This window comes from Hylobates moloch, unplaced genomic scaffold (genome assembly GCF_009828535.3).
Source record: "Hylobates moloch isolate HMO894 unplaced genomic scaffold, HMol_V3 SCAFFOLD_1, whole genome shotgun sequence".
Classification (NCBI taxonomy): Eukaryota; Metazoa; Chordata; class Mammalia; order Primates; family Hylobatidae; genus Hylobates; species Hylobates moloch.
In genome coordinates, this window is record NW_026652276.1 from 205,559,815 (window position 1) to 205,571,294 (window position 11,480).

The following is an 11,480-nucleotide window of genomic DNA, read 5'->3' on the forward strand; positions in this document are numbered from 1 at the left end:
CAGAATTCCAAAGATAAAGTGCCTTCTGTGCCTTACCCACTTGTTTATGCTTTGGTTTCTTTACCCATAATGGGTACCAAATAGTACTTTTCCATGCATCCTCCAGCAAACTTGTAGATTCCAAGTATTACTACTGAAAATATTTTGAATCCTCATAGGAAAATAGATTCACTTCCAGTATTGAAAATATAATGAACTTAGCCACAGATTTTTAACTCACAAAGTTAAAATAATCATAAACTTTAGAACATATATAAAGTCTGAAATACTTGCTGGGAAATTAAACTAACTCTAGGAAAATTAAACGAACAGTATTATTTAGAAATGTCATTTATAGGTGTTATTTTAAAAGCATAGCCCTTTCAATCCATTAAAATATTAAAAATTAAAACATTCTAGAAATAGAAGCATAGACAAAGCTATTTTCAAAAGCAGTTTTTATAAGCGTTTGAATATCCAGAACGTAACAAGGTTCACCAAGAGAAGGCTTAAAGATCGTAAAATTAGGATTTGGGATCATAAAACTTTCATTCACAATCCACCACACCTTTCACTCTTATACAAAAATAAATCAATAAATATGTAGCAGCTTACAGTGTACATAATACACCATACAGAAAATGATTAATAAATGAAAAGACAAAAATACCTTAACTAGAAACTCAAAATATAGGTCACAGAATAAGACATAATTACATAAAATGGTAATTAAAGAAAGGGCTACTATTCCAAATGTCCACTTGACTCATCACCTCTCAAAGTCCCTATAAGATTAGCCTGAACCTTATTTATCATCCAGTGGGAAGTTTAATGTCTTCCTCTGAATTTCTGCCAATTCCCAGCCCTTTCTCCCAGTGGTCTCTGGTTCTGATTTTTCCCTTCTTCTTAATACTCCATCTTCTGCTCAGCTTCTGATGGCTTATTGTTCCTTCATCTTCTCTGCTCCTCTCTAGCTTTGACACATACCTCCGTTGCTTTCATTGGATTGTCATGTAAACCATTCGCGTAAAACAAGCCTTCGTGTGTGTAGCAGGCTTCATCCACAAATGTTTGGGAAGAAGGAAGTTTATATTACAGTCACACAAATGACTGAAATTTCTATCTTAGACATCTGCTGGGCCATTTCTCTCAGGATCCGGCTCCCCTCATGTTGTGTGTGTCTCTGCTCCTCCCTTCAGTCTGCACTCTTTGACACTACCAATTCTGGTTCATTTTTGTCTTTCACTTGTCCCTTGGTGACACTCATTCTCATGGTCTTATGTTCTCTCCCCAAGCAGATGTGAAGTATTTCCTTAACCAGAAATAGACTTCTTCTTAGGAAAAATTCCAGTGCCAATTATTCAGGAAACAATGTTTTCACCCTTTCACACCATTTTATTTCTCGAGAATACTTTTATGTTTCAAGAGAAGAGAGGACTAAGATATTAGGTAAAGTAGGGTGATACAGAAAAGCTTTAAATAGGTGACAGCACTTAAACTAAGTATTAAATGATTAGGTAGGCTAAGAAAATGATAACGACAGAGTGTCTTGGAGCATTCTACATTGAAAACAGGGTAAGCATAATTCACACCAGCACTTGTCAATAAATAATTTGCCAAACATAAGATTTTGTGCAAACCTAGATACCCTAAAGGACTTTTCTTTCTTTAGTTGTAGCTTTGTCTTCCATGACATAATCCTTGAGGGTATTCTAGGAAGGCCTTAGTATGCGATACTATATGTGTTTAATTTTTTCTTTATAACTAGTTTAAAAGTTATGGGTCAAAATAATGTATACGGAGAGAACAATTCAACTTGAATTTTAGTTAAATTGTTTCATAGGGAGGTCTTAAGAAAGTTGTATGCAGAAGCAAGTCATTAAGATGGAGTATGGACTTATTTTAGCTTTATGGGAGCTTTAGATTATTTACTTTCATCTAGAACCAATTGCAGTACAGCCCTGAATTGTGTAAGTGTACGCTCACCTCACATAGATCTGTATTTATTCTGTTTTCCTATTCCTCAGCTAATTTTGATCAGTGATGCCTTAGATCATAAACACTTAGCATGCTATATTGTGCTAAATCATTTTCACTGCTCTACAGTTTGTTCATAAAGCAGTATGTTTGAGGTTTGAGATGATTCCTAGATCCCTTTAGTTACAGGAGTGGGTAAGAGCCTAGACTGTGGAGCTAGACCGCAGGATTTGTGACCCTGATCCATTATTTACTTCCTGTGTTTCCTCAGAAAACTTATTTACTGCTTCTGTGCTCCAGTCTTCTTCATATGTAAAATGAAAATAACATCAGTGGGACATAGAAGAGAAGAGTCCACACAGCCAGTTGGAAAACACCATAAATATGTGAACCTCATTACTCACTACCTATATTGCACTACACACCTATGCTTTATGTATATGTGTATGTAACCTCATGATCAACTTTTGTCTTGACATTTTTTTCATCCATATTTTACAAATATCATTTTCCATTTTGTCCTAAAGTAGTTTTCTGGTAATTCTAAACTCCAGGGCTATCCTTTTTGTCCAATTTCTTATGATCATCTAATTTATTGTTTTCTTCACCTCCGTGTCTAAAAAAGTAATTGTTAGATTTCAGCACGTGTAATGATCACTTGGTTTGCTGACTAAAATGTGGATTCCTGATCCTCACCCTGATATTCTGAATCGGAATCTATGAAGTGTATCTCAGAAACTTCAAAAGCTCTCTGAAGGTGGTTCTGACACAGGTGGTCTAAAGACACACTTTGAGAAATACTGATCTTGTTTATTGATTTAAAAAAAAACTCATTAAATGGCATTGGGTTTAGTTCTCATCTGCAAGGAGGATCATAAGGGATGTCTCTTCACATTGGAAATAATTCAGAGTTATTCCCTCAAAAAGTTATGTAACCTTTAAAATGATGAGATTGCTGAACAAATTCTTGAATATTTGCCAGACGTTGAAAGTAGAAAGAACAAAGGAGTATAGGTATGTACACAAAAAATGGAAGTTCGATATAGGTAGAGATTTTTATCTGCATAATTCACTGCTGAATTCTTGGCATCTAGATTCACTGCTAAATTCTTAGCATCTAAACCAGTGTCTGGAATATGGTAGGTTCTAATACATGCAAGAATGTTAAATACTATAGTAATCAATTAAGGAAACAAAAAGCTAGGTTTGGGTATTTCTATATTGAAATTTGTTTTGAGATATTTAAGATCCAAAGAGAATAAAAGGTAAATAATGTGAAAAACCAGTACCAAGGTGTTTAAAACTATTCCATTTCTCTTAATATATTAGGTAAGAAAAACGTTAAAGGGTGAGTTCACATTAGAGGAAAGCTCCCACTGATTCCACTTAGGACATCATCACATACACATGAAAATAATCTTCTTATTACTAGCAGAAACAAGTTCCTGAAATGTGCCTGAGAAAATTGAATTGCAAGCTAGATCAGACTCTTCTGGGAAAACTGCGTTTTAAGTTAGCTTGTACTCTCAATGTATTCTATGTCAAAATCTGATGTCAATCCTCAATGAGAGACTTTCCAAGGGCAGAAATCATTGTGTTCCCTCTCACCTCATGAAATTTTAGAAGTATGTGTAATAGCAGAGGTCTTATGAAGAATGCCTATCTTTTAAAAAAGTAGAAATCTAGGGCGATAAAGATGCCATTTTATTTAAAAACTCTGATCTGATATCACCTTCTCTTCAGAAATAATGAAGAAACAATAGGCAATCTAAAATACTTCTCCACTGGTAAAAACTCTGTAGACATTTGGCAGAATAAATGCAACCATTTAGACACATCAGCTACCCACATAAAGAGGACTCTGTATTATACGGATATCCTGGGAGAAACACATGGTGTGTAAGCCTGGTTTCTACACTTTAATTGTGCTGTGTGTATTGTAAATGAGTGTATTTTGCTCCAGTCCTTGTTCCTTTGACCTTTTAGTGTCTTAATGAGACTCCAAAAGCAGCAATCAAAAGCACAGTGTTCCATTTTGGAAGCATTCAGAAAGCAATGCACTTTGGCTAAATTTAGTTGTAGCATTCAGAATTTAAAAACACACCCTGCCATTTTTCTAGGAGACACATAGCCACTTTTGATTTAAACAAATTGGTCAAATAACAGTTGTTCCCTCTTAGTTCACTCATGTAAACAAAAGTGGGGGCTGGGGGCTGACAATAACAAAATTGACTCATATAAGACTTTTTAATAGATGGAACTCAGACATACTATTTTGCAGGACATCAAACAAAGGCAACTTTTGTGTTCATTTAAAAAACTTCTTTCTCAAAAAGCACAAATAACAATTAAAATTGAAACAACAAAACTGGAAGCTGAAAGCACTGACAACTGCTCATGTTGAGGAAATATTGTCTGATTTATCAAGACTTGCATTTGGAACAATCTTCAGGAAATAAATGAATATTAGAGAGAAAAGGAGAATCAAACTTAAAAACAGCATTTCATCTCCTAAATTATAACATGGGAAATGTACATCTTCAAGAATTCAAAAGCCTGTTCATTTTAAACAATTGCCCTGATTTTAGAGTAGATGTTTATGGTACATAGTCAGAAATCTTTTTCTGCACATCGCCATATAACAGAGCACACCAAGCCACAAAATTTCAGCAGTTCCACTCCACAAAATTAAATCAAGGGAATGTGAAACATTCCCAGCTAACAGAGACCAGATACTGTTTGGAAATTTTAACAAAACCTTAGTGTAATCTCGCTTTCCTCACTGAAAAGCTATATTGCAAAAGCAGCTGTCTTTAATTTTTATTTTAGTATGGGTAAGAACACTTAGATGAGATCTACCCTCTTAACAAATGTTTGAGTGTATAACATAGTATTGTTGACTACAGGTCAGTGCATGCCTTTACATCCATATGATATTCTTTAGCCTTGAAGGCCATTCTCTGTCTTTTCTGCCTGAAAAGCTTCTACTCACCCTAGCTCAGTTACCACCTGCCTTGGGAAGCCTCATATCCTGTAATAAACACTCAACTGTCTGCTCTGTGGGCCTTTAGATTGTTGCTCAGACTTCTATTATTAGCCTTTAACACGCTGTATTTTCATAATTGTTTACATGTACTACATGAAGTCTGAACACTGAGAATTATGCTTCCTTCATCTTTAAAAATTCCATGGCTAAGTGGGGTTCAGTACATTTTTGTTAACCATACGAATAAATTATCTTTTAAAATACTTCAATAGCTATTAGGGTACAAGGTTTTGGATTACATGGATGAATTTCATAGTAGTGAATTCTGAGGTCTTAGCACATCTGTCTCCCGAGTAGTGTACGCTGTACCCGGTATGTAGATTTTTATCACCCACCTCTTAACCTTCCCCCTTCTGAGTCTCCAATGCCCATTATACCACTCCGTGTGCTTTGTGTACCCATAGCTTAGCTTCCACTTACAAATTATCTTAAAATGTTGTACAGCAGATCTCTACAATTTACTCGTATCACTCATCTGAAAGTTTATGCCCATTGATAACTAACTCCCCATTTTCCCTATCCCCCAGCCCTGGGCAACTGCTATTTCACTCTTTAATTCTATCAATTTGACTATTTAAGATACCTCATATAGGGGTGTGTCCGGAATTGGTGTGTTCTTGGTCTCACTGACTTCAAGAATGAAGCCACGGACCCTCACGGTGAGTGTTACAGTTCTTAAAGGCGGCGTGTCTGGAGTTTGTTCCTTCTGATGTTCAGATGTGTTCGGAGTTTCTTCCTCTGGTGGGCTCGTAGTCTGGCTGGCTTCAGGAGTGAAGCTGCAGACCTTTGTGGTGAGTGTTACAGCTCATAAAAGCAGTGTGGACTCAAAGAGTGAGCAGTAGCAAGATTTTTTGCAAAGAGCGAAAGAACAAATCTTCCACAGTGTGGAAGGGGACCTCAGCGTGTTGCCACTGCTAGCTCGGGCAGCCTGCTTTTATTCTCTTACCTGGCCCCACCCACATCCTGCTGATTGGTAGAGCCGAGTGGTCTGTTTTGACAGGGCGCTGATTGGTGCATTTACAATCCCTGAGCTAGACACAAAGGTTCGCCACATCCCCACTGGATTAGCTAGATACAGAGTGTCCACACAAAGGTTCTCCAAGCCCCCACCAGAGTAGCTAGATACAGAGTGTCATCTGGTGCATTCACAAACCCTGAGCCAGGCACAGGGTGCTGATTGGTGTGTTTACAAACCTTGAGCTAGATACAGAGTGCCGATTGGTGTATTTACAATCCCTGAGCTAGACATAAACGTTCTCCAAGTCCCCACCAGTCAGGAGCCCAGCTGGCTTCACCCAGTGGATCCTGCACTGGGGCTGCAGGTGGAGCTGCCTGCCAGTCCCGCGCCATGCACCCGCACTCCTCAGCCCTTGGGTGGTCAATGGGACTGGGCACCGGGGAGCAGGGGTCGGCGCTCATCGGGGAGGCTCGGGCTGCACAGGAGCCCATGGAGGGGGCGGGAGGCTCAGGCATGGTGGGCTGCAGGTCCCGAGCCCTGCGCTGCCGGAAGGCAGCTAAGGCCCAGTGAGAAATTGAGGGCAGCACCAGTGGGCTGGCACTGCTGGGGGACCCAGTACACCCTCTGCAGCCGCTGGCCCGGGTGCTAAACCCCTCATTGCCTGAGGCCGGCAGGGCCGGCTGGCTGCTCCGAGTGCGGGGCCCACCAAGCTCACGCCCACCCGAAACTCCACCTGGCCCGCAAGCACTGCGCAGCCCGGGTTCCCACTCGTGCCTTTCCCTCCACACCTCCCTGCAAGCTGAGGGAGCTGGCTCCGGCCTTGGCCAGCCCAGAAAGGGGCTCCCACAGTGCAGCCGCAGGCTGAAGGGCTCCTCAAATGTCACCAAAGTGGGAGCCCAGGCAGAGGAAGCGCCGAGAGCGAGCAAGGGCTGTGAGGACTGCCAGCACGCTGTCACCTCTCAGGGGGAATGAAGCAGTATGTGTCTTTCTGTGACTGGCTTATTTCACTCAGCATAATGTCTTTAAGGTTCACTCATGTCATTGCTTCTTGCAGAATTTCCCTCTTTTTAAAGGCTAAATAGTATTCTGTTTTCTAAATATACCACATTTCCAAAAATACTAATAAATAAATAAGCAGGTCTCTAAGATGAGAGTAAACAAAATCGGAAATGAAAAGAAAAGCTGGGCTGGTGCCTTAGACAATAAGGTTGCCTGCTGACCTTGGTGCAGAGACTTGTTAACCTGCAGTGTTAGAATCCAGTGCTTAAGGGAGGGAGTAAAAGGAAAGGGATTAGGAAAGTTGTGCGCTGTGCCTGGCCTCCTGCTCTTATGATCCAGCTATATCCATGAGGCAGTGTCAGTGGTTGGTCAGGCCTGCTTGGGGGAGAGGCTCAGGGGAGAGAAGGGAAGGAAGAGAGAAACATGGACCTCAGATCACTTTCTTTATCACCAGTGTAGATTGGTTAGCATAAAATTAAAGCCATTTCCCAATCCTGTCTGCCACTCCTTCTAACAAACATGAAATATATTTCTACTCAACTATAAAAATATCTACTTGATTGTAAGTCTGAAATTCCTACTGCCTAGAAGCTTGGAGATTGGAAAAAGTTGACCATAATTACACTTTACATACAACAAGTGAGAGAGCCAAAGTGAAACCTGAATCAGGTGTCTTCCAAAGCACAGTTTCCACCTAACTACAGCAGAGAGCTCCTAATAACACCAGGGGTGGGCGCTGTGCAAGGAAAGCCCACAAAACAAAGTCTAAATAAGCAGAAAAGTCACCAACAGCTTACAAATATTTAAGACTTCCCGAATAACTCAGCGTATGGTAGTAAAGTTCCATTTGAACAAATTCTGGAAATAGCTATATCTGTTAGTACATAACAGGTGTTAGAATCAGAACGTAGATGCAGGAATGTTTGTAAGAATTGAATTGAGTTCTATAGGGTGTCTTCTGGCATGGCAGTTTTATTTCAAGAAACGTTTTAATTTCAAAGGCATAATTTCAGAAATCAGCAAATTACAAGAATGAATATAGAGAAATTGCACCAAAGGACGTTGATAAAAATCTTCCCGGCTGGGCATGGTGGCTCATGCCTGTAATCTCAGCACTTTGGGAGGCCAAGGCAGGTGGATCACGAGGTCAGGAGTTCGAGACCAACCTGGCCAACATGGTGAAACCCCATCTCTCCTAAAAATACAAAAATTAGCTGGGCATGGTGGCAGGTGCCTGTAATCCCAGCTACTCGGGAGGCTGAGGCAGGAGAATTGCTGTACCGGGGAGGCAGAGGTTGCAGTGAGCCAAGATCATGCCACTGCACTCTAGCCTGGGCAACAGAGCAAGACTCCATCAAAAAAAAAAATCTTACCCTGTACCCTAAAATCCACAAATCTGTTGCCAGGGGCTGGCACTGGGAAGGACAGAAGGTGTTAGTCAAAGGATACAAAGTTTCAATTATACCTGAGAAATAAGTCTTAGAGATTTACTGCACAGCATAGCCTATGGTTAACAATACTGTACTGTATATTTTGTAATTTGCTAAGAGGATTTATCTTATGTTAAGTGTTCTTATCACAAATAATAATAATAAAAAATAAGAGGGCAGGAGGAAACTTGGATGTGATGAACAGGTTAATGGCATAAATTATGGTGTTGCTTTCATGGGTATATACTTGTCTTCAAACTCATCAACTTGCTGTACATTCAATAGGTACAGCTCTTTGTATGTCAACCATAACTCAATGAAGTGGCTTTAAAATCAACAGAGAAAACACTTAGAATTGTGAGAACACAAGTTCAAACTATAATCAGGTAAGTATTATTGTCTACCATATAAATATTTGTTTGCGAAAGAAAAAATAATATATTAATAAAAACAGAATGATTTGGGGAGACTAAGGCCATAAATCTAAAACATATGGGCAGGCATGGCCTGCTATCTTTTAAAAAAGAGAGAAATAGAACACAACAGAACACAGAAGTTAAGACCAAGGACTGTGGAGTCAGGCCAACCTAGGGCTACTTCTTTCACCTACCCTTTACTGATTATGTGGCCTTGAGTAATCAATTATACCATTTCAATCCCAGGTTTATTATCTTTAAAATGAAAATAAGAAAATTATCTCATTGCATTCTTGTTGGATTAAGGTAAACAATGTGTATAAATTATTTAGAACAATGTCTGGCATATAGAAAGACTCAATCTGAGTTTGATTATTTTTCAGTTTCTCATCTTCAACCAGAAAATTAGAAAAATATAGCAATATTCATTTTGGATCAGACAATCCATCTCTATATTCTGCTTCTGAGTGTAGAATCAAAAGGCATTTTATGGAAGAATATGACAGTCACTCTCCATGCCCCAGTATCCTGGTATGGAGCTCTATGGAATTGATCTAAGAGCTCCATATTTTGATAATAATAATCAAAAGATTATTACTGTCTTTCAAGGTCACAGGTTCTTTCTTTTCCTTTCTCTGTAAATAAATGTTTTCTTTAAAATGTGCATTTAAAAGTACTGGCTTTGGCAGCACATATGCTAAAATTAGAATGAAGCAGAGATTAGCACTGCTCCTGCACAAAGATGACATGCAAACCGACGAAGCTTTCCATACTTTTATGAAAAGAGTTCTAGATACAAATGGCAGTGGTGGCTGCACAACAGTATGTACATACTTAATATCCCTGGGCTGTACACTGAAGAAATGGTTAAAATGTTACATTTTATGTGCATTTTACTATAATAGAAAATATTAGAAAAATGAGTATTAAAACTGCTTTATTAAGATTTCAAGCTCTTAAAATACTCGTCCTTTGTCAACAATTTTACATATTTAAATGGCCATAGAATGGCTAACTTGCTGTTCCACAGTTACTGAGCAATGTAGAGGCAAATACAGCATTGAAATTCTGAATATTGCAATCTGAAGAGACTGAGAAGAGCAGGCTAAGTTTTGTTTATTTATTTATGCTGCTACATAACAGCACATAAGAATATTTGTAGAATCACCTATTATGACTGAATTTGCCACTATTGTAATTTTTATACTCAGACATGCTAGACAAGAGATAGTAATCAAAGTATAATGATGTTTCAGGTTGATGCCTGAACAGCAGTGTAAAACATTTTAAATGTTCTTATGTTGTTTATTTTTCTGTACAGAATTGACTAGAAAGTGTTTCTACAGACAAAAATTACTGATTTAAACAACTTATAAGTAAGCATAAAACATGAAAGCAAATTTCCACCAAGTGAGAGTTTACAAGTCCTATTGTAGTTTTCATTCATCCATAATTTCGCCTTCCATCAAGCAACAAGTATGGTGATACATGCTTTTGGAAAAAAGAAAAATTGTTTTCCATTTTTTTCTTACAATCTTAAGATAACAGTCTCATATTTTCAATAATAATTTGACTCCTAGGGGCATCTGTATTCTTAAACTTTGCATTCCTTTCTGTTGCAACAGATGAGTTTTCCCTATATTTACCAACTGGACATTGCTTTGCTTTCTTTTATAGCTCAAACTAGTTGAAAGAGTTATCTCAACTTTCTCACCTCCCACTGTCTACTCAACACACTTCAATTTATTAGTGCCTCCATCTTGCTCAGCCCAGTGATCAATTCTCAATCTTCATCTTACTGGTTGATAGCAGGTTTGCTAGCAGCATTTGACACGCTTGCTGCCTCATTGACATGGTTTTAACACTGTATCCTCTTAAGTTTTCTGTTTCTTAACCAGCCTCTTATTCTCAGTCTTCTCTGCTGTCTCTTTTTCCTCTTTCTAGTCCTAAATGCCGTGGTGCCCCAGGACCCAGCCCAGGGTTCCATTTCCTTTTCTATCAATACATTCTTTATGGCTCTCATCCAATCTCCTCATGCAAATACCATCTTTGTGTCAGTGAATACCAAATGTACGTATCCAGCACTGACACCCCAGGCTTATATACCCAACAGCATATTGATCATCTCCATTGGGTGTCTACAAGCATCTGCCCAAAGCCACAATCTTAACAACTCCCTCCAGAGCCTGCCCCTTCCAAATTTCTCTATTTGATTTAGTTGCAAAGTCCAAACACCCAGAAGTTATTCTTGAATAACTTTCCCACTCCCTGCAACAAATCTATCAGCAAGTCTTACCATCTATATATACAAACATTTCCAAAATCCAGTCACTCACCCCACTGCTACAAGCCTTGTGTAAGCCATCATCAACTGTTATGTTACTCAAAGAGTGCAATAGTCTTCTCCCCAGTGTCCCTGTTTCCATTCCTGCCCTCCTCTGGCTCATTCTCTACAGAGCGGCCAGAGCTTTTCAAAACAAAATCAGATTATACCACTGCTCTACTCAAAACCTTCCGGGATCTAGACATCACACTTAAACTAAAGTCAAACTGCTTGCAGCCTCCTGGTCTGACCCTAGCCATCTTCCAGATCTTACCTCCTACCATCCGCTCCTCCCATCTCTCATTGATCTAAGCCAAATCGTCCTTATTTTTCCCAAACATGCCAATGTGTT

The 11,480-nt window shown here is 39.1% G+C and overlaps 1 non-coding gene across 1 annotated transcript; it reads left to right on the forward strand.

The window, feature by feature from the left end:
• Nucleotides 1-9,478: 9,478 nt before the first annotated feature.
• LOC116809836 (U6 spliceosomal RNA) lies at nt 9,479-9,582 on the forward strand. Its single transcript, XR_004370015.1, has one exon. It is a non-coding gene; the product is annotated as a U6 spliceosomal RNA (small nuclear RNA).
• Nucleotides 9,583-11,480: the final 1,898 nt, after the last annotated feature.